Raw genomic sequence first — 22396 nt, forward strand, 5'->3', positions numbered from 1 at the left:
AACCTAACTAACCTAAGGACATCACACACATCTATGCCCGAGGCAGGATTCGAACCTGCCACCGTAGTGGTCGCGCGGTTTCAGACTAGAACCGCTCCACCACTCCAGCCGGCCTCATGTTAGATAGTCTTATATTCTGACACAATGTAACTTTTGCAGTGTTACTTGAAAACGGCCCTAAGCCCAAAATTGCAATCGTAATAATAAATATTTCATACAGTCAACGGCAACTACGATGTCTTTTACGAAATATTATAAGACTGTGAATCGCAACCATGAGTAGTTAATCAGAATTTTTAATATTTAAACAGTTACTACATGAGGTTGGAGGACGGGCACCAGGTGTTATCCTTCTAGCATGTTTTGTGTCAATAATGGTGGAATTGACCCAAGAAATCATTCCATGTGGAATAGTGAATTGTATACAACTTTAAACAGCTTTCTTCACGCTTTAATCAGTAAAACCTGAATTATACCCAGAGAAAATGCCGCTGGACTCCTGTGTTTGACAATCTCTGCAGTATGTAGAGCACCCAGAAGGGGATGAAGGAACGCAATGACACTTAACGGGTTGAGAGGCTATGTGGTAATGACTACAAAATCGAGTCAAATTTACAAAGCACTTGCAGTATGACATTGCGTCCCATTTACCCTGAATGCATGCGCTGATTCGGTTGGAAAAGGTGAAGCAGACAGTTCATAGAGACACGTGGCACCTGTGAAAGGCCATTATCCTGTTGAAGAAAGGCACCGCGATACTGCTGAATGAGAGGTAACGCATGAGGAATCAAGGTGCCCGTTAGGCACCGCCGTGACCTCAGATTTACGTCATTCTCTACCAAACATGACCTGAAGCGATATTCAGTGGCTTCTCACTCCAGGACGCAAGGAGGAATATCGCTGTGCCTCTCCGAAACCATCGAACAATGGGATCACTCACCAGGGCTGCAACACACTCACCGAAGGTTTTCATCCGAGATAGCACAGATCAGCCATTCATTGCTTGAAGAGAACGCGACGCTATTACTCACCACTCCAAACAGTCATTTCTATTGTATTAATGGCAGCCTAGGCACTGGACGGAGATTCCCGAATTCAGCTGTTGCTAGTCCCCGTCACGTGGTGGAGGGTGACACAGAACGTGGCAAGAAGGCCGTTACCAATAGTCGGATGGCAGGCGCAGATGTGAAGTGGTCGCGATGTGCCTGGTACTCAGTCCGGCGATACTCCTTTGTGGCGGTAAGAAGTGATCGACCAGAACCTTGATGACGAGTATGCCTACAAAGGGTCCAAATGGCTCTAAGCGCTATGGGACTTAACATCTGAGATCATCAGTTCCCTAGACGTAGAACTACTTTAATCTAACTAACCTAAGGACATCATACACATTCATGCCCGAGGCAGGATTCGAACCTGCGACCGAAGCAGCCGCGTGGTTAAGGACTGAAGCGCCTAGAACCGCTCGGCCACAGCGGCCGGCAGATTGCCTACCGTCGTACCCGAGTGCTCCATAAATCTGGATATTGCACGATTCGACCAGGTGGCCAAATGGACACCACAGTGAGGCCCCTTCGAACCCTACCAGATACTGGTAACGCTGTCCGTCCTTCACAGTGATCACTCAAAATTTGACGCTGCGCGCTAGGTCTGGCAACGATATCAAACACAAACAACAGTAACGCACTCTAATGGCCATTCCTATGTGTCAGAGAGAAATGCAGCTCGGTGGTCTCCGCGCGTGCTAAGTTAAATTGACATCCGGCCATTTCTTCTCGGGGCTTCACTTTTCGTATCAGGCTGACTGCAGTACAATTTTACTGCCACCAACGTGTATTTCGCGGAAAGACCACAAAGATAAGATAAGAGAGATTAGGGCTCGTACAGAGGCATATAGGCAGTCATTTTTCCCTCGTTCTGTTTGGAGGTGGAACAGGGAGAGAAGATGCTAGTTGTGGTACCCTCCGCCACGCATCGTATGGTGGATTGCGGAGTATGTATGTAGATGTAGATGTAGATGTAGGGAATGCACATTACTTTTCCCCTATCTTCCACTTTGATTAGGGATGGCGATTTCTGCTCTTGCTTCCTATTCGGCTTGATTATGACTCTTTCATCATTAGTGAAGAGTGTTGTTTCTCCTGGTGAGCTATACAACAAGACATAGGGATTATACAAGGCCACTTAACAAAAATAAGAAATGAATCCTTCACTTCAGGAACATTTCCAGAGCAGTTTAAAAGAGGCAAGAGATGTACCTTGGCTTAAGAAAGGCAATGCAGAAGACATAGAAAATTACTGGACCATTTCCCTGCTGTCACCATTCTCAAAAATAATGGAAGCAATTATGAAAGACAGAGTAATGAATTACCTGAATAAATGGAATCTTTTGAGGGAATCACAGTTTGGTTTCCAAAGTGACAAAAATACGAAGTCAGCCACAGTAGAATTCACAAAAGTTGTACTTGATGCTCTTGATATAGATGAGTGTGTCACAGGCATATTTTTTCTAAGGCCTTGATATAGCTGACCACAAGATTCTATTAAATAAATTAGAAGGAATAAGAGGGGTAGCTAATGACTGGTTTCAATCATACCTAGTACATAGGGTACAAAGAGTAGAGATAAAACATACTTCAAACAGATCTAAACGTTTAGTAAAATACTTAACAGAACCAAAATACATTAATATACGGGTTCCACGAGGTAGCATATTAGGACCAATACTATTGCTGATATACATCAATGATTTTCCCAGTAGCGTTACTCATAGTGAAAAAATTCTCTTCGCTGATGACAGCAATATTATAGTCACTGAGAAAACCAGAGAACTCCTTGCTGAGAAAGCAAATGAAACTCTCAAGGAAGGTTATGATTGGTCAATAAGCAATAAAGTGAGATTGAACGTAAAGAAAACTACTGCCATGAATTTCATTTTGAAGAGGAAAAATGAGAATGTTAAATTAAATGTAGGTGGCACCTCTATAGACTGTGTAACAAATGCAAAATTTCCGGGAATGAATATTGATTCTCAGTTGAAGTGGTGTGATCACACAAAGGTACTTGCAAACAGAATGTCATCAGCTTGTTATGCCCTTAGAATCCTATAACCAGTGTGTAACATGCAGTGTCTTTTAGTTACATATTATTTATATGTATACTCAATTCTTAGCTATGGCATTCTTCTTTGGGTAACAAATGCACAAAACATGAACACAGCTTTCAAACTCCAGAAAAGAGCCATAAGAATAACAATCAAAAATACTAGTTGGGCTCATTATAAAGATCTATTCAAAAACTGGGGATTTTAACTGCTCCATGTGAATACATTTACCAGTCAGTTACACACATCAAAAATAAAATTGGTAATTACTGCACAAACAGCTCTGTCCATGACCATGCAGCAAGAGAGAGACTCAACTTACGTTTACCAAGAAAAAATAAACATAAAACTCAAAACAGAATTTTTTGCCAAAGAATAAAACTGTACAATAAGTTCCCAAAAGAGATTAAATAAATTTCAAAAATACTTATTTAAAAAGGCAACTGAAAGGTACCTGTTATGCAATACACTTTATGCAGTGAAGGATTACTTAGCTAAAACAGAGTAGAAGTATGATAAAAAATGTTATTCAAATGAATAATAATAATAATGATTATAAAACATCTAACATTCCACATAAAATCTTCACTTTTTTGTTTTTTCCCTTCTTTTTTCCTTTTTAGAAATACTTACCCCCAAGCTATGCATAGCACAATACTAGCACCTCTTCCACTTTCGAGCTCAACATCTCACTCATTATGGAGCGATGCTGACTTAGTTTTTCAAGATAGCAAATGGGAAGTTGCAGTACAGAAAATGGCCCAGAGGTCACCAGAGTGTGTGTGTGTTTGTGTGTGTGTGTGTGTGTGTGTGTGTGTGTGTGTGTGTGCGTGTGTGTGTGTAGTGAATGAAGTGTTATGAAACAATAAGTGAATAGTGTGTGCAGTGAATGATAGTGATATATGAGTGAACAGTGTGGCATTACATTATTTAATAAGTTATCTGTAAAAAAACGTATTGTATTCCAGGAGTAAATCTAATGATTGTCTGTAACTAGAAGTCTGTAAATACATGTGTATACGAATTAGCTTATTTTCAATTGGTATAAACTTGTAAATACTTTGACATGTCCCATATCCTTGTAAAAAGAGATCTACAGACGAATAAAGCTATTACTACTAATACTACTACTACTGCTATTTTCCTTGCTGGAAGTGAAATATGATGTGAGCACTTACTCATTTTACCTGGAAGCCATAATTTATAAGTTTGTTCATAATATGGTCTCATTTGCGCATTCAAATACATTACACAAGGCCCAAGAATACATGAAAGCGAATTTTTCTCACTAAGGTATTTTAATACACAGCAGGTAAAATGGTGGATATCGTCAGTTTGGAGGAATGTCTGGAGTTCAGATTGTGATTGGCTGAGACTCTCACTTTCGCAGATACGCTCAACTATTTCACAAACCTTTTGAGAGTAAAATTAGTAGTGAAGTGGGTCGACAGTTATTAACATGTGCCGTAATGACCTTCAATAGGGACCTAACAATGTCATTCTGTAGGGGAATGTTATGAAACCGATATGCTACTTGTACGGGAGAATACAGGTCATTTATCTGGAGAGCACGCGTTTTTTATTTTGATTGAAATGTTACAGAATTCATGAGAAATTTTGTTTTTAAGAATTACTTTTGTGAGTCCATGGTTCAAGGTAGTGTAACATAAACTTGACTGAACGATGATGAGGCGTTCCTTTTTTAATTTTTGTTACGTAAAAGATATGCTCAACGAAGTTGAGGTCCAGAATAGTATTTAGTGTACCTCTTAGTGCAGCATGAAAGAGATAAACAACATTCATTTAGTAATTTTATACCTCAAAACTTCTCTCTGTATCAGACCAGTGAGCAAATTAGTTGACGAACTCGATTGACGGTGGATAACAGATGTATTCACTGCAATTCTTACGGAAAATATTGCGTAAGCTATTGAAGACGGATTGCTGCGGAATATCTATGGGACGCGTTGGTTTCACTTGAAGAATAAAGCAACGAGAGAACTTGATTGGCGTCGTTCGTCTCTTATTTGAAGCCTGAAATAAAAATCTAAAAAACCTAATGGTTAGTATTTGCATGAGAGGGATTTTGATAGGTGATAGAATTGAAATAACTTACACGGCAGTATATCAGACATTAACAGGAGTTATTCAAGTAGTGTAGCATACAGAGTGAAGCGCACAGAAAACATCAGCGCATAATGAACAGCTAGCAAGCCAGCATAAGAGCAGTAGAAGAACCGTTCTTCTTATTTTTCCTGCGATCTAATTATTTTAACTTCCTTTGAAAGTTCACACATAGTAGACACTGATGCTGACTTGATAAATATTTACAAGTTTATCTTTCCTCCTCAAGGTGAAAACTTTAAAGGACTTATATCAAGATACATGTTCTTTCTTAGAATGCACAGATTTCAATTAACTTTAAAAGTAATATTTCAGCATCATGTAGTAGGCATCCTGCGATAGGATGAAAAGAGCTGCTCTAATATTATGGAAGGTATTATTTTTTATTGAGAAAATTTACAAACACGAAAGGGATTGCGGGTTCTGGAAGAAATGAATAATTCTGAAAATAAAATGAAAACTGTATGGAAAGTAGTTAAAAACGGAATTGAAAACTACATATCAACCAAAGAAATTCGTAATACACAGCAGGTAAAATGGTAAAGAGCATGATCAGTTGGGAGAGATATCTGGAATTCACATTGTGACTGAATGAGAATCTCATTTTCTCAGATGTACTCAAACATTCACCAAACTTTTTGAGAAGAAAAGAACTGACAGCTATTAACGTGCGTCGTAACAACCTACTTCAATAGTCGCCTTACAATGCAACTCCGTAAACGAAGCTTACAAAACTGCTACATTACATGTATGTCTGCGTGCAACTGATATACTTGTAGAACATAAATTTGCTATTTTGCTTGAAATGTTACAAGCTTTGTGAGAAATTTTAATTTTCAGAATTATTTTCGTGATTTCTGTGGTTCAAGTTAGAGTAAGATAAACTTGACTGAACGGCAACTATACCGAATTTCTCTGTTCAAGATGCAATTCCCATTTTCCGTTTTAACTATTTTCCATTCAGTTTTCATTTTATTTTCAGAATTATTAATTTCTTCCAAAATATGAAATTCCTTAAGTTTTCACATCTGTTCTCAATAAAGAATAATACCTTCCATAATATTAGACAAGCACACTTCTTCCTACCGTAGGATGCCTGCTATACGAGGTCTTTTATCACCAAAGGATACTTTATACCCTAGTGGTTACGTATATCCCACTCTTTACTGGAAATTGACTGTTACAGGTAGACAGAAATTCGGAAATTTGTGGTAAGGGCTTATGGGACCATACTGCTGAGGTTATCGGTTCCTAAGCCTACATACTACTTAATCTAACTCTAAATTAACCTACGCTATGGGCCCACGCCCGAGGGAGGACTCGAACCTCCGACAGGGGAAGCCACACGGACCATGACAAGGCGCCTTGGAATGCGAGGTTACCCCTCGCGGCAAAGGTAGAGAGGACTTACTTATAAATGCCTTAAATTCGAAGTCCGCTAGCTTGTACACCTCGCTTGTTTGCAGGTTCTGTCTAAAGGTGTATGTCATGACAACAATAACAACTATATTTTCTTAATCAAATTTATCTTTCTTATGTCTTATTTACTACTATGCCTAATTGGCGAGCAAGCTCCGAAAACACGTTTTAAGTGAAAAAAAAATATATTTCTTCATTAAATTCTAACAAAAAAATCTGTTATCTATCAGCTGCTATTGTCTTGCGCAGTTTTATCAAAAAGTTCACATCTGAGGTTATGCTTTAATTTTTAAGCTATACTTCTACGTCACATTTTCTGTTCCTTCAAAAATTTTGGCGACTGAGTAGTGATTCACAGATTTGTCACTCAACACTTTCCATTGCGAGTTTGCAAAGGGTAATAATTAAGAATGTGGGAAATTATGTAATATTATTTCACATGCAAATGATCCAACATGTCGTCCTATGCAAAAACAACTTTTTCCAACAGTTCTGAATTCATGATTATTTCTTACATACATGCCCTGACATCCTATCGCTACATTGCTTGTGAAAGATACACCTGCTAATTTAAATCAAAAATATTTGGCATATCTATTCCGGTGTTTTTATAGTGCTCAGGTACAATACATTAAGAATTTGATATTTCCCAAACTAATTTAAAGAAACAAAAATGGATTTGTTTTACAAGTCTTCCAAATGCGTATAAATTATACTAAAAGTGCCCTTCAATTTGTCTTTCTGTACAGTGCTCGTAGCTTCTGGTATTTTAATCTCTTCCAGTACTGCGAGTGTTGCACAATTCCATTTCTGTGATGATTCTAGTTTGTTCTGTTGTTGATGCTAATAGACTAAATACTCCATTGTTATAGCTAACTTCCAAGATTTTCGCGTACTGTGCAGTTAATCATGGTCGTAGTTATTACGTGTTCACGTGGATTTTGTTGCGTTTGCATTAATCTCGTCCACCTGCTGCAGAAAAGCTGAGAGTCTGCCTGAATTACTTTTTTTTTCCTTTTCAGGTATCACAGTTCAATAAATACATGTATGTATGTATGTATGTAATTAGATAGGTATGTGTGTGTGTGTGTGTGTGTGTGTGTGTGTGCGGGCGGGTGGGTGGGTTTATCTGTGTATTGTGTCTAAACAACGCTGTCGACGAACAATAGCAGCTGCGGATGCTGTATACTAAATCAGATGTGTGAATGAATGCACAAGAAGTAAAGAAGTTATAAACGGACAAAAATAATCTAGCAGCATGGGAAAAATCAGGTTATAACGTCATTAAAATTGTCTTTGGTTGCTGTGAGACTAAACACGTCTTCTGAAGTACCTCTGCGGAATGAAAAGTCTTGCTGCGAGCGCAATGTGGCACGTCCTGCCTTACGGATATGCTTTCATTAGTCATTCAGCCTGTTAACTGATGGCACTGAATTATTCATTTTGCAAATACGTGTAAATGATGGCGTGCTCTTATAAACGAAAAAATGAATGATGGATGTTGTGTGTAATAAGCCACTATACGAATAGCAGAAAAAGTAGTGGTAATCAAATTCGACACATTAGTTCCGCGATAGCGACAGTGAGGCTGCAGTAAAACGAGGAACGCAATGCGAACAGAATTCGGGAATTTATAGAGCTACAACGTTATTCGTTTCCACAGTTGTCTGGACTGAGACATTACGAGCTAGTTGGTCAGAATACCTATCTTCGTCTGAGAGTTCAGTCCATTAACAGTAATTCGTTATTTAGGAGCCATGTTTAATAAGGACTTTATAGTGATTGAAACGTATCTATGTCACTCAAACCCTCTTCGGAGTCACAGAAGTTCCAGGGTGCATAAAACTTCATCTATCACACCACGAATAAACAGAAAACGCTAAAATTAAGCGCGTAATTGAGTGTGGGTGGGCTGAAGGAGAGTGGTGAGGGACATTGTGTGTAGTATGTTATTTTATCTATGCTGTACCATGAACGGCGTTGCCGTTAATGATTGTTGATGCCACAAATAATGTTAAAGAGCTTAATTTTACTGACGTTGCCGGTTTCAGGCTATCATGCCCATTTTCAAATAGTTAACGTTTTCTTCTACAGTGCTTAATATGTTCGTCAGCAACATTCTGTCTCCATCTGCACTGTACAAGAATTTTGGAGTATTTAGTGCCACTTTATGTGTTTTGTGGATAGCCAAAACATACCAATGTGGTTGCGTTTCATAAGATATTGTGTGAAATAGTTGTACATATTTTCCAGTGGACGATACATCGTTTTGCTTCGGTCTTTCTTCCTCCTCAGGACGATGTAGAAAGTGCTGCAATGGAAATACCACACATACTCCTATTATAAACAAAGCAACGTGGTACTCAAACACTTCACCATATTCCTGTTTCACCTTCAGTCTTTGACATGTGCTCTAGATTCAATGTTTTTTCTTTAAAACGCAAAGACTAGCGACCAAAGAAAGATATGACGCATTTCACAATAAGTAAAGATCTCAACCTTACGTTAAGTAACGAATATGTGTAGGAGATGCAGCACGTTGAAAACAAAAAAGAGTGTACTTATTGATTACGTACTTCTGGACAAGTTGTTCCTTATGAGGCTATGTAGGAGATGCAGCACGTTGAAAACAAAAAAGAGTGTACTTATTGATTACGTACTTATGGACAAGTTGTTCCTTATGAGGCTTTTGCTTTGCATCAGACCAGTGAACAAATTGGTTGACGCGCTTGTTAGATGGCATGTGACCAATTAATGAACTACAATTTCTTACGAAAAATAACCGGTAAGCTGTTGAAGTATGATCGGTACTAAGGATCTCAGGGACGTTTTAATGTCGTGTAATGAAGATAGTAATGAGCTAACGCAGTTTATGTAAATTAAAATTGGAACATGTTGTATAAAAAGTCAAAAATTAAAAATATTCGTGATGAGACTGCTCTAGTCATCTATCTAGTATGTTGAATTTTGTATTTGATCGAAACTGCATTTTTTCACCTGTCACAAGTATTATGGCAACTGCCGTGCCGCAGTGGATACACCGGTTCCCGTGACATCACCGAAGTTCAGCGCTGTTGGGCGTGGTCGGCACTTGGATGGGTGACCATCAAGGCCGCCATGCGCTGTTGCCATTTTTCGGGGTGTACTCAGCAGCGTGATGCCAATTGAGGAGCTACTCGACCGAATAGTAGCGGATTCGGTCAAGAATACCATCTTACGACCGGGAGAGCGGTGTGCTGACCCCACGCCCCCCCCCCCCCACCTATCCGCATCCTCCACGGAGGATGACACGGCGGTCGGATGGTCTCGGTAGGCCACTCGTGGCCCGAAGACGGAGTGTCACAAGTATTATGATACTATGCAGAGAGACTAATGTACCAGTGCTACAAATTTTTACGAAATTGGATGTACATGGATACGAAAAAAAAGCAATTCTACAGAAACAAACTTTTTGGCTAACACCATTCCTGTAATTTTATTACAGTACCAGTGCAACTACTGGATATAACAGACTTTCGTTTATAAGCTAAATACGGTATAAATTCAGGGAGTTTCTCTAGCAGGTACTAATAATTTCCTTTTAGAAATATTGCCTGCGCTTTATTCGTTGTGCTTAAACCTTTGTACATTTGGTTCCGATCTTGTAACCTGCTTACACACAGCGGCGAGGACTGTGACTTTTACAGTCGTCTCAAGCCTGGGTCTGCAGTTACGCCGTGAGCACCGGGTAGCAAACACACCAGGCGCTGCCCGCTCTCCGCAGCAGCTGCGAGTAAACCTGAGACTAGTGTAGGGACGCTCGCCTCTGCACCTGCGCCTAAATCTGCGCCTACGCCTGCGCCTCTAGGGTTATCAGCAGATTAAACACAATCTCTCAGCCGCGGGTTTGCGCTGCACGCGGCGCCTCGCTTTCGCTTTCAGGTTTACCCGCAACCAGCTCTGCGAAATACCTCTTTCATCTGTTAATGAGTACGAAATTACATTCGCGGTGCCTGCTAGCACGGTACTCTTGAATGAGGGCTCTGTAGGACAGATAAATTTTTATGTTTTCAGTAAATCTTTTTACCGAAAAATGTTTCCAATTTTAGAAAACTGAGACGAAGAATAAGGATTTTCGACGTTTAGAGTAGTGGCGAGGGGCTGAAACGGGTTCATTTTCGGAAGAATCCAATCGTGTGCTACTCTCAGATAACTGTTATAATTTTGCAGTATATAAGATTGAAATCAGTAAACTGTCTTGCATTTTTCGCCGCATATAACGTTCTAAGTAATAAAATATCGATAATGATCCGTGGAAGTTTATAGTTTCACAAAGTTGATAAAATTTTTCAACAATAAATCAAACATCGTTGCGTAGAAGATTTCCTCCCCCCCACCCCCCACCCCCCACCCCCAACACACACACACCCGTGCACGCTATTTATCTGGAGTATACAGGGAGTTAAAAACGTGTCGAATAGTTTGATAGAGTAGTCATCGAACCAAGAAAAACGAATCATCTTATGCGTTACGGGAACAGTTGTTGCGTTGCAATGGAGTTCTATTAAGAGACTCAATAATGTGACTTTTCTTACATTTATTTCAGTTTTTTACCATGCGGCCCGACACGAACTTCTCTCCTATGCCAACTTTTCATCTCAGGGTAGCAATTGCAACCTACGTCATCAATTATTTGCTGGATGTATTTCAATATCTATATTCTTCTTCATTCTACAGCTTGTACCCTCTACAGTTCCCTCTAGTACCACGGAAGTTATTCCCTGATCTATTACAAGATGTCTTATCACCTTGTCGCTATTTGTCAGCGTTTTCTATATAGTCCCTTCCGAGTCTGCGGAGAACCTCTTCAACCCTTACCTTACTAGTGCACTTAATTTTCTGTATTCTTCTGTAGCACTACATCTCAGATGCTTCGATTCTGTTCTGCTCCAGTGTTCCCACAGTATATGTTTCACTACCGTACGATGTTGTGCTACAAACGTACATTCTCAGAAAATTTCTTCCCCAAAGTAAGATCTATGTTTGAGACCAGTGGACATCTCTTGGCGAGTTATGAACCGTAACACTTGGACGCAGTGATCAGTTTCCGTCTATGAGGACCATTTTCAGACCTGAGTACAAAAAATATTCTTTACCTTCCTGAATTACTGTGGTTCTGTAACGAAGTATATATTACAGTGCGCAGATGGAACGTTAGTCTCAGCATTAGATACACTGTGCAGTTAGATTTGTGCTGTATTGTAGTTTCATTCGAGTTAGTGTGTGTTATTGTACAGTAAATTACTCGCAACTCTGGTGAGTATGTATCACGGCGTCTTATCTATTTTGCCACGCGATGTAGCCAGACGGTCTAAGGTGTCTTGTCACGGTTCGTGCGGCTCCCCCGTCGGAGGTTCGAGTCCTCCCTCGGGCATGGGCATATGTGTTGTCCTTAGCGTAAGTCAGTTTAAGTTAGATTAAGTACTGCGTAAGCCTAGTGACCGATGACCTCAGCAGTTTTGTCCCATACTTCTTGCCAAAAATTTTCAATTTACCGATTTACTCAAAGGACTGTACTGTTTGCACACGCGAATGATTCAGTATAATTCATTTTTGCTTTTGTACCACGTATTAGCAATGGAAGCCTGCTTTTCCAGATATGTGGGCTTAATATTATGCTACAGCACGGCAAATAGAAATGGCCTGTAAGCCACTGCCGTCTGAAGAATATCCACACCTGTTAAACTGTTCGATCGACTTTTCTAGCGCCTTGTGTTCACAGACTTGCTAGCACGCCAAAAGATAAACTGTTGAATTCCTCTCTCAGTCACACACTTCAGACGGAGGAACGTGCACTACACTGAACTGACGAAAATCCTGCGGCCAGTGTGCATAATTCATCAACTTGTTTGAATGCTACTTCGTGGACAATTGCTGCAGTTTAAGGAATACGAGATTCCTTACGCCGAAACACTAACAGATGCGGTGGAATCGATGGATGTCATGTTGCAAACCTCATGTGACCTAGCGTCGTGTATGAGTTTATGCTGTACCCCTTACGTACAATCTAGACCATAGAAACTATGCTTTTGTGGACTCGAATACGTATATTGGACTACTTTCTCATGAACTCTGAAAATATTCGACTTCTTTTATTTTTTATTTTATTTATTTATTTTTTTTTCTAACACGCTGACTGGAACACTCTCTTTAAAATTCTGAAGGTGGCAGGAGTAAAATACAGGGAGCGAAAGGCTATTTACAATTTGCACAGAACCCATATGGCAGTTACACTACTGGCCATTAAAATTGCAACACCAAGAAGAAATGCTGATGGTAAACGGGTATTCGTTGGACAAATATATTATACTAGATCTGACATGTGATTACATTTTCACGCAGTTTGGGTGCATAGATCCTGAGAAATCAGTACCCAAAACAACCACCTTTAGCCGTAATAACGGCCTTGATACGCCTGGGCATTGAGTAAAACAGAGCTTGGATGACGCGTACAGGTACAGCTGCCCATGCAGCTTCAACACGATACCACAGGTCATCAAGAGTAGTGACTAGCGTATTGTGACGAGCCGGTTGCTCGGCCACCATTGACCAGACGTTTTCAATTGAGAAGAGATCTGGAGAATTTGCTGGCCAGGGCAGGGTCGAACATCTTTTGTATCCAGAAAGGCCCGTACAGGACCTGCAACATGCGGTCGTGCATTATCCTACTGAAATGTAGGGTTTCGCAGGGGTCGAATGAAGGGTAGAGCCACGGGTCGTAACACATCTGAAATGTAACGTCCACTGTTCAAAATGCCGTCAATGCGAACAAGAGGTGACCGAGACGTTTAACCAATGGCACCCCATACCATCACGCCGGGTGATACGCCAGTATGGCGATGACGAATACACGCTTCCAACGTGCGTTCACCGCAATGTCGCCAAACACGGATGCAACCATCATGATGCTCTAAACAGAACCTGGATTCATCCGAAAAAATGACTTTTTCCGATTCGTGCACCCAGGTTCGTCGTTGAGTACACCATCACAGGTGCTCCTGCGATGCAGCGTCAAGGGTAACCGCAGCCATGGTATCCGAGCTGATAGTCCACGCTGCTGCAAACGTCGTCGAACTGTTCGTGCAGATGGTTGTTGTCTTGCAAACGTCCCCATCTGTTGGCGCAGGGATCGAGACGTGGCTACACGATCCGTTACAGCCATGCGGATAAGATACCTGTCATCTCGACTGCTAGTGATACGAGGCCGTTGGGATACAGCACGGCATTCCGTAATACCGTGCTGAACCCACCGATTCCATATTCTGCTAACAGTCATTGTATCTCGACCAACGCGAGCAGCAATGTCGCGATACGATCAACCGCAATCGCGATAGGCTACAATCCGACCTTTATCAAAGTCGGAAACGTGATAGCACGCACTTCTCCGCCTTACACGACACATCACAACAACGTTTCAACAGGCAACGCCTGTCAACTGTTGTTTGTGTATCAGAATTCGATTGGAAACTTTCCTCGTGTGAGCACGTTGTAGGTGTCACCACCGGCGCCAACCTTGTGTGAATGCTCTGAGAAGCTAATCCTTTTCATATCACAGCATCTTCTTCCTGTCGGTTAAATTTCGCGTCTGTAGCACGTCATCTTCGTGGTGTAGCAATTTTAATGGCCAGTAGTGTATAAGAGTCGAGGGACGTGAAAGGAAAGCAGTGGTTGGGAAGGGAGTGAGACAGGGTTGTAGCCTCTCCCCGATGTTATTCAATCTCTATATGGAGCAAGCAGTAAAGGAAACAAAACAAAAATTCGGAGTAGGAATTAAAATCCATGGAGAAGAAATAAAAACTTTGACGTTCGCAGATGATCTTGTAATTCTGTCAGAGACAGCTAAGGACCTGGAAGAGCAACTGAACGGAATGGACAGTGTCTTGCAAGGAGGATACAAAACGAACATTAACAAAAGCAAAGCGAGAATTAAATCGAGTGATGCTGCGGGAATTAGATTAGGGAATGAGACGCTTAAAATAGTAAATGAGTTTTGCTATTTGGGGAGCAAAATAACTAATGACAGTTGAAGTAGAGAGGACATAAAATGTAGACTGGCAATGGCAAGGAATGCATTTCTGAAGAACAGAAATTTGTTAACATCGACTATAGATTTAAGTGTCAGGAAGTCGTCTCTGAAAGTATTTGTATCGAGTGTAGCCATGTATGGAAGTGAAACATGGACGATAAATAGTTTAGACAAGAAGAGAATAGAAGCTTTCGAAATGTGGTGCTACAGAAGAATGCTGAAGATTAGATGGGTAGGCCACATAACTAATGAGGAGGTATTGAATAGAATTGGCGAGAAGAGAAATTTGTGGCAGAATTTGACTAGAAGAAGGGATCGGTTGGTAGGGCATAATCTGAGACATCAAGGGATCACCAATTTAGTATTGGAGGGCAGCGTGGAGGGTAAAAATCGTAGAGAGAGACCAAGAGATGAATACACTAAACAGATTCAGAAAGATGTAGGTTGCAGTAGGTACTGTGAGATGAAGAAGCTTGCAAGGGATAGAGTAGCATGGAGAGCTGCATCAAACCAGTCTCTGGACTGATGACCACAACAACAACAACAACAACAACAACACGCTGTATCAACAAATGTTATCCGTTTGTATACGCATTGAATTTCCGTCATTTGCGTATTCGTTGAGGTTGTTCTGCAACATACACATGCACTCCTGTTCTCTGTTGTTATTCTATTACTGATAATATGACAGTTTTGGGACTCTGGCTGGAAGAGTCCTTCTGGAAGTCATTGAGTTATGTGGTCAGGAATGTAAGCGGCGTCTATTAGTGGGAGTTATTGAATTTGTATTCTAGTCAAGTTACAGCCAACGTGCACAGACCGCAACCACGGACTCGGGTAAAATAAGAAATGTGTGCACTAGACGTATCTTCGATGAATTGATATAGATGGGACTGCGAATTGGTGTGTCGTTTCTGAAAGAACAACTGGATCTTTTGCCTCAAGTGGTTAAAGTGGACAAAGTAATATGTTAACTGGAACGACCGGACGCCGTTTCGAACCCTGACCCTCTTAACTACGAGTCTGGTACGCTGCCCACTCAGTGTGCTACATTGACCACTGACGGAGTACCATATCTATCGGAGACTAGATCTTTGGTAGGCGCACGAAGAGTCATTCTTTTTCAAACATAATTAGTTAATAGTATCTGTACAATTTTATATCAGATAACACACAAAAGTGTCTTTCATTATTTGGCACGTTGTTACAATTACAGGTATTTTATCACATAATGGACATTTATTGCTTTTAGAGAGTACAGTTACAGCAGTTTGATCGTCATCTCCTTCTTCTTGTGCATTTTATTCTTATATTTGTGGCGTAATTATTATTTTCAGCATGTTGCCAAAGCTTTCAGCGTATTTTTCATATGTCGTCATTTTCCTGTGTTCTTTTGAATGTATGATAAATTATCGCAGTACCTTGGTGATCGGTGATGTTACAGTATGCGCAAGCATCCTGACTGCAGGGTTGTTATTTGTTGTCGCGCATCTGAGTCTGTCCAGCCGTATCAGCGTAGTTATAACTGCGTTTACAGGTGTTATCTTGTCGATTACTGCCAGTTTCTGACGGAGGAAATTCCACTTGCCAGCTGCGTGTCGGCAAGAATATCGACGGATTAATGTATGACTCACATCTACTTATAATTCAGTAAATGTATTTGTTGGTAAGCAATTTCGGCTTGTCTGCTTCGCAGCCTATGTAACTGAGCTCATGGAAATATTATCTCATGTGCTGATGTAAAATGTTAATTTCAGCTGTGTTTATCGGCAGCGTGGTACTTTCCGGCTGGTGTTTGAGTAACAGATTTTCGATTAGGCTTGAATAATTTTGCTTCCTCACTTCTTTGTTTGTGCGATTAATTACAAGTGTTTGAAGCTTACGTCTCAGGGTCACAACATTTAATCCTCCCTTTGGATATGATACAGTCAGCGTGTCGAATTATGCTTTAAACAGGTTGTTTATCCATAAGATCCTGCAAAAGCCTGTTAGGATGTTGATAGTCAGTGGGTCTACGATAGGCAATACCTGCACCATGTACTATAGTTACTTCCTATAGATAATTCTATCGTTTCAATTTTTGAAGCAAGTTCAGTTCCCTGTCAGCGCGAATTTTCAGCTCGGCTCTTATTTTGTTTAGTATTTCTTTCCAATTGTTATCACCTTAACATGAAAATGCTGGTTCTTTTCTAATTGCATTTTGTGTTCGAGCATGAGTGAGCTTTTATTCTGGTCAGTGAGTTGCTGGAGTCTAGAGTAAGCAATCAGAATTTTGGGGAACGGGGTTATATGAATATAAAATTTGAGAGTAATGTAGACGATTAGCGAAGGAGAAGAACCATGATGAGAGAAAGAATATTAATTAATAGTACAAATGAAGAGATAGTGATAATGAGTTACTACAAAAGTAATGTTTTGATTCAAAATGCCTCCTATGTTTAAAGCCATTAATCGACTATGAATGGTAAGAAACCCGTCAGTCCAAAAAGTTTAGAGAGTAGATAACTTTAAGGAAGGTGGTTTTAATGCTATGGATGTTCTACATAGTCAACCCGCCTCCTCCCCCACTTGGGTACACCACACAGGACGTTCATAGAACCTTGTGAAACTGTCAGAAGAGTCCTTCTTTGGGTTGTCGTTCAACTTGTGTCTCACACTGGCTTCAATGACGGTTACGCCGTCAGAGCGTTGACTGTTAATGTGAATTTATTCCGCAAATCTAGCCATGCGGTTGGCACTTGTCAGACAGAGATATCGCTAAAGGATACTAAGGAATTGCGACGGCGGCCGGTGAGCTGGCTAGGTTGGACATGCTTTTCAGGCGATTTCCTACATCCCACTAGGTGAATACGGAGATAGTATCCTACTCCCGCTTCAGTTACACGAGTCTTAAACATTTAGGAAACTTTCGCTCATTTTCATATGAATAATATTATAATATTACATGCAAACAGTTGGGGTACGCATATTCCATCCTGGTAATAGGAGGGGGGGGGGGGGGGGGAGGAGGTACGGTAACGGGCATCTTCACCCCTTCAGCCAATCAGTCTATAGGCATGCCGACCCTATGCCGATGCAGGACGAAGGCAAAAGAAGAAGGCTACTATTAGAAAAGACAAAGGAGATTCAGATAATTGCCGAATAATTCGACAAAGGTCCAACGTACGTACGTGTCGCTTGGGGCTGATTCGCAGGGTCACTGCTGGAATTGTGCTCCACTAAAACTACAATTCAGTAGTTTTGGTATAGTACATTAGTGACGTAGTAAATGGTGTGATTACCAGTAGTACTGGCAGTATAGGCAGCGAAGGAAACATAAATGAATGAGTCAGAGAGAAACTGAGATCCGACGAATTCTTTGTTTTCGTTTGTTCTTTTGTTTTGCGCGTCGTTATAACCACCCATCGTTCGATGCTAGTCCAATGAGTATTTTATATCCTTACAAAATATAAATTGCATTTTATGAGTAACAAAAATTTGTTCATCGCCTACTATCTGCGCTTTTATGTAACCAAACCAATTACTTTCGATGCAAGTACAGTTTACATGCACAAACATAAAAATATCTATTTAATTATTGTTGTCGTTTTGTACTCAATAGAACGTTCTTCATCATGCTCAAGGGCAACAGCTTACTATTACTATTCATAAGTGCGAATGTTTTATGTAAGCTCGACGAAGTATTAAAGCAATGTTTGATTGTTCTCCTTGAGCTTTTTTTAAATTTTCACCCTTTTTTAAGGAAATTGCGGTTGCCAATGAAACATGCTAAAGCTATTTTTTTTTTACTACAATATCCCTCTGTGTCACGTTACGAATCAACAATGTTAGAACACAAACAGAATTAAGCAATGATAATTTCATTTTTGTTATAAATACTGTTTATTTTTAAGTAACAGGCAGGAGGATAACTATGTAGAACGAAAGTGTTCCTTAGGTTACGCACCCCTTATACACCCTCACGCAGTTTCCAGACAATTCACCGTTTCCAGTTTCTGTGGGAACCTAGTAAGAGACTGGCCGCGTACGCAAGCGACGAGATCGAAATGAGGTAAAATCCGATAGGTACGCAGCACACCCTAAGTCCAGGTAACGTGGTTATGATCTTTTCGGACCGAAGCTACTAGGGAAGCGCTACTAGGAAAACTATGACAGTGTAACCTTACTTACGATACTCTACGCTAGCCTACGGTAGTTTTACAACTTCAGTCATTGCGAAAAGCCTTCCTAGCGTACCTTCTGACAATGAAATAGGAAAGAGAAAATTGAGTATCCCCTGCCGAAAAAGTTATGGTGGCTTGCTGAGTACAGGTGTGGATGGAACCTTTAACTATGCACAGGGTATTTCACAAAGAGTCATCCGGTTTGACTGTACACTATTTCCTACATGAAGCAAGACAGGGACCTGGAGTACTTTTAACATACTCAAAGTTCATTTTCACATCAATTATAAGTCTCTGTTCGGTTGGATTTCGATAGTGGTGTCGCTGGTGTTGGTAGGCTTGTAAACCCTCGTTGCCAGTTTTGTAAAGGCCTCGTCGCTACTTCTGTGGAGGCCGAGCTGCCACTGTGGTCACGGTAGGACGAGTTTGAGAGTTCGTATTCAAATGTTCAAATGCTTGTGAATTCCTAAAGGACCAAACTGCTGAGGTCACCAGTCCCTCACCAGTCCCTGTACTTACACACTATGTAAACTAACTTAAACTAACTTTTGCTAAGAACAACACACATACGCATGCCCGAGGGAGGACACGAACCTCCGGCGGGAGGGGCCACGCAATCCATGACATGGCGCCTCAAACAGCGCAGCCACTCTGCACGGCTTGAGATCGTGAAACGGCTTCTGGTGCAGTACACCGCTGAGAAAATTTCTCCTTGCCACTGTTACACAACTATGCCCAGGGTCAGGTAACTGGATAGGACAGTGAAGGTTCTACAAAACTCCCACAAATTAGTAACGAAGTCGCACGAATGAGTTAAAAAGGTTTAAGTTAAAAAGGTTTACTTACCTTGGTGACTAGTTGAATAATGTAGTCTGCAACACTGCTTGAAATATAACACAAAAAAGACCTCGTGGCTAAGTGCAAATAATCGTAGGTAAACTTCACAGTACATAGCAAATACAATTTGCAACAACTGTCTGTTCACTTCCGAGAGTTCATAAACGACGTTCCCTGTTTAAGTTAGCCATGGACGATGATCTATTACGAAGTGGGCGAGAGCTGCTCTTCTACCTTCCGAATAGACTTCTGTCTGTTGTCGTCCAGTCATTGGTATTCAGCAGGCAGTTGGCCCAGACGAAGTCGATATCTTCATCCTCAGCGCCGCCCCTGGAGCTGGTGGAACTCACGCAAGTGACGAGTCTCTGACACCAGCTCGTATCGTTGCGCCTGTGGTGCTTTTGCCCTGGCTGTGCCTTGTTAGGACGACACAGAAGGTGGCTAGCTAACTCCTTCACTACCCAACTGTCAGCGAATGGCGAAAACATGCTGAAATTTCTTCACAACTAGCTGGCTTAACGACGGATTAGCTGTGGTTCGAAAGCATCTCTCACTGCGCCGCTCACACCGAAGATCGCCTGATTTCGTGGTATGTGAGCTTTCTCCTAGGGTATTCGCGAAAGTCTCTGTCTATTTGGTTCCGTTTTTTTTTAATGAAAGACTCTGTCTATATGTCACGCCTTGCGACAGTTTTGCGTGAACCGCGACGCCACGTAAAATCAACAATTAACGCAGTGACTCCATGCTTGCAAAACCATACCATGAATTTGACCATACACGGGATGTTTGTCTTGTGTCAGATGGAGGGCACATAAAACATTTGTGTAAGGTAAATGAAAACATTGATCCTAAACGGAATTGTAAAAGTGCCCCAGTTTGTGTGAGGTTGCTTGTAAAATCGCATGCTTCTGTTGAACATAAAATGCGAACTTAAGAATCACTCAAAGTTTATGGCTTATTCTGACGTCGGACGAATGTTTTTGAGACACCCTGAACTTCAGGAGATCGTGGAAACAGATTGAGAGCATTATCCGCGTTGGCAGTATAACCATTTCCACATTACTTTAATGGTTTCTGTCAGACCTGACGTGTCATGTCTAAAGGCAGCAATATTCAGACATGCGCTAAGTTCTTGAGTTCAAATGATTCAAATGGCTCTGAGCGCTATGGGACTTAACCTCCGATGTCATCAGTCCCCTAGAGCTTAGAACTACTTAATCCTAACTAACCTAAGGACATCACACACATCCATGCCCAAGACAGGATTCGAACCTGTGACCGTAGCGATCGCGAGGAAGTTCTTGGGAGCTGATAACACTGGCGCTTTGCCCTAAGACGCAGTCGAGCAACGTACCCCCATAGAAACATTCTGGTATGAACAAATTTTGCATTGCATAACGATTTTAAACTTAAAATAATCGCACAAAATAATCGAACCTCACCGCCGAAGTCCACAGTCACGTTTGAAACTGGCGGTCAGCTCTTACGTGCTCGATTTCATCGAAAAGAAAATCCAGTTCTGTACCCTGGAGACCACATTCAAGTCGCTGCTTTCGTAAGGCGAGCAGTGGTGAGGGAGGCGGGGGCAGAACGCTTCTCCTACTCCGAGCATTGCAGCAGCGCCCCGGTATGCACCGGCCAGAATCATAACGTCCCTTGTTTCTGTCCAACCTCGCCAAAGCGTGGCTCCCCTTCCTCCCCAGTCGCTCGGCCAGTAAGCTGCAGCTACATAAATAGCATATTTTGACTCTGATGCACGTCCAGATCATTTTCTGACTTATATCTATTGTGTCAGTGGTCCATGGAAGTTATTATATATTTGTAAGACAGCAGTAACAACAAGAGTCTTGCCAGCAACGACAGGCAGGAGTTTTCTCATATTTGTTGCAGTGCTGTTACCGATATTTCGACCAGCTTCTGCCGTTGGTCACGTAGCAGGATTCGATATGCACTTGTTTGAAGACGTGAGATTTCCGGTCAGCAGCGTCTGCAGTTTGAAGTTAATATGTGTGATAATTCAGTGCAGAGGCTTAGGGAAACTAATTACTCTTTCCTGTCGCTTGAAGATAAGCCCCATGTTTAGTTCCTCGGAAGCCCAACGCCTGGTGTCCAATTAGTCAAGGTAGCTAAAAATAGAAGTAAAGTAATTCTGAGAATCTACAGACCGGGTATTTACGGGAAAGTAGACTGGAAACGTGGTTGTGATATTATAAACAAATTATAAAGTCCTGCTTGTTTGTTTTGGATAGAACAATTTTGAGTATTGGCTCGTTTTATTGTAACCGCTATAAAGCTAATTTTCCGACGTTTCTCTTCAGGACCGCAGCATCTCCAGCGAAACGATGTCAGTTTAGCTGTTTAGTAGTTGCAATGACGTGACCAAATACCCAAAATTATTTTATCCAAAATGCGTGTTTGTTGTTTGCAAAAGAAAATTCTCAGTATGAAACGGACGCTAAGAAGAGATCACGATCTCGGACGTTTATCACAGGAGATGGAGAAACATGAGAGGTCTAAATTACATATTTAAATATTTTGTAAGGAAATTTACCAGAGTTCACCATTAAACAAGGAAATCCCCTCAACAAGCGGACAAATGAAGCCGGATCCGCAGGATGTTCACGATCTAGGTGGAAGTCAACGTTTCATTTCCGTATCAAAACAGTCACGGCTCCTCCCAAGACGTGC

Source organism: Schistocerca americana, chromosome 1 (genome assembly GCF_021461395.2).
Source record: "Schistocerca americana isolate TAMUIC-IGC-003095 chromosome 1, iqSchAmer2.1, whole genome shotgun sequence".
In the NCBI taxonomy this organism is placed as follows: Eukaryota; Metazoa; Arthropoda; class Insecta; order Orthoptera; family Acrididae; genus Schistocerca; species Schistocerca americana.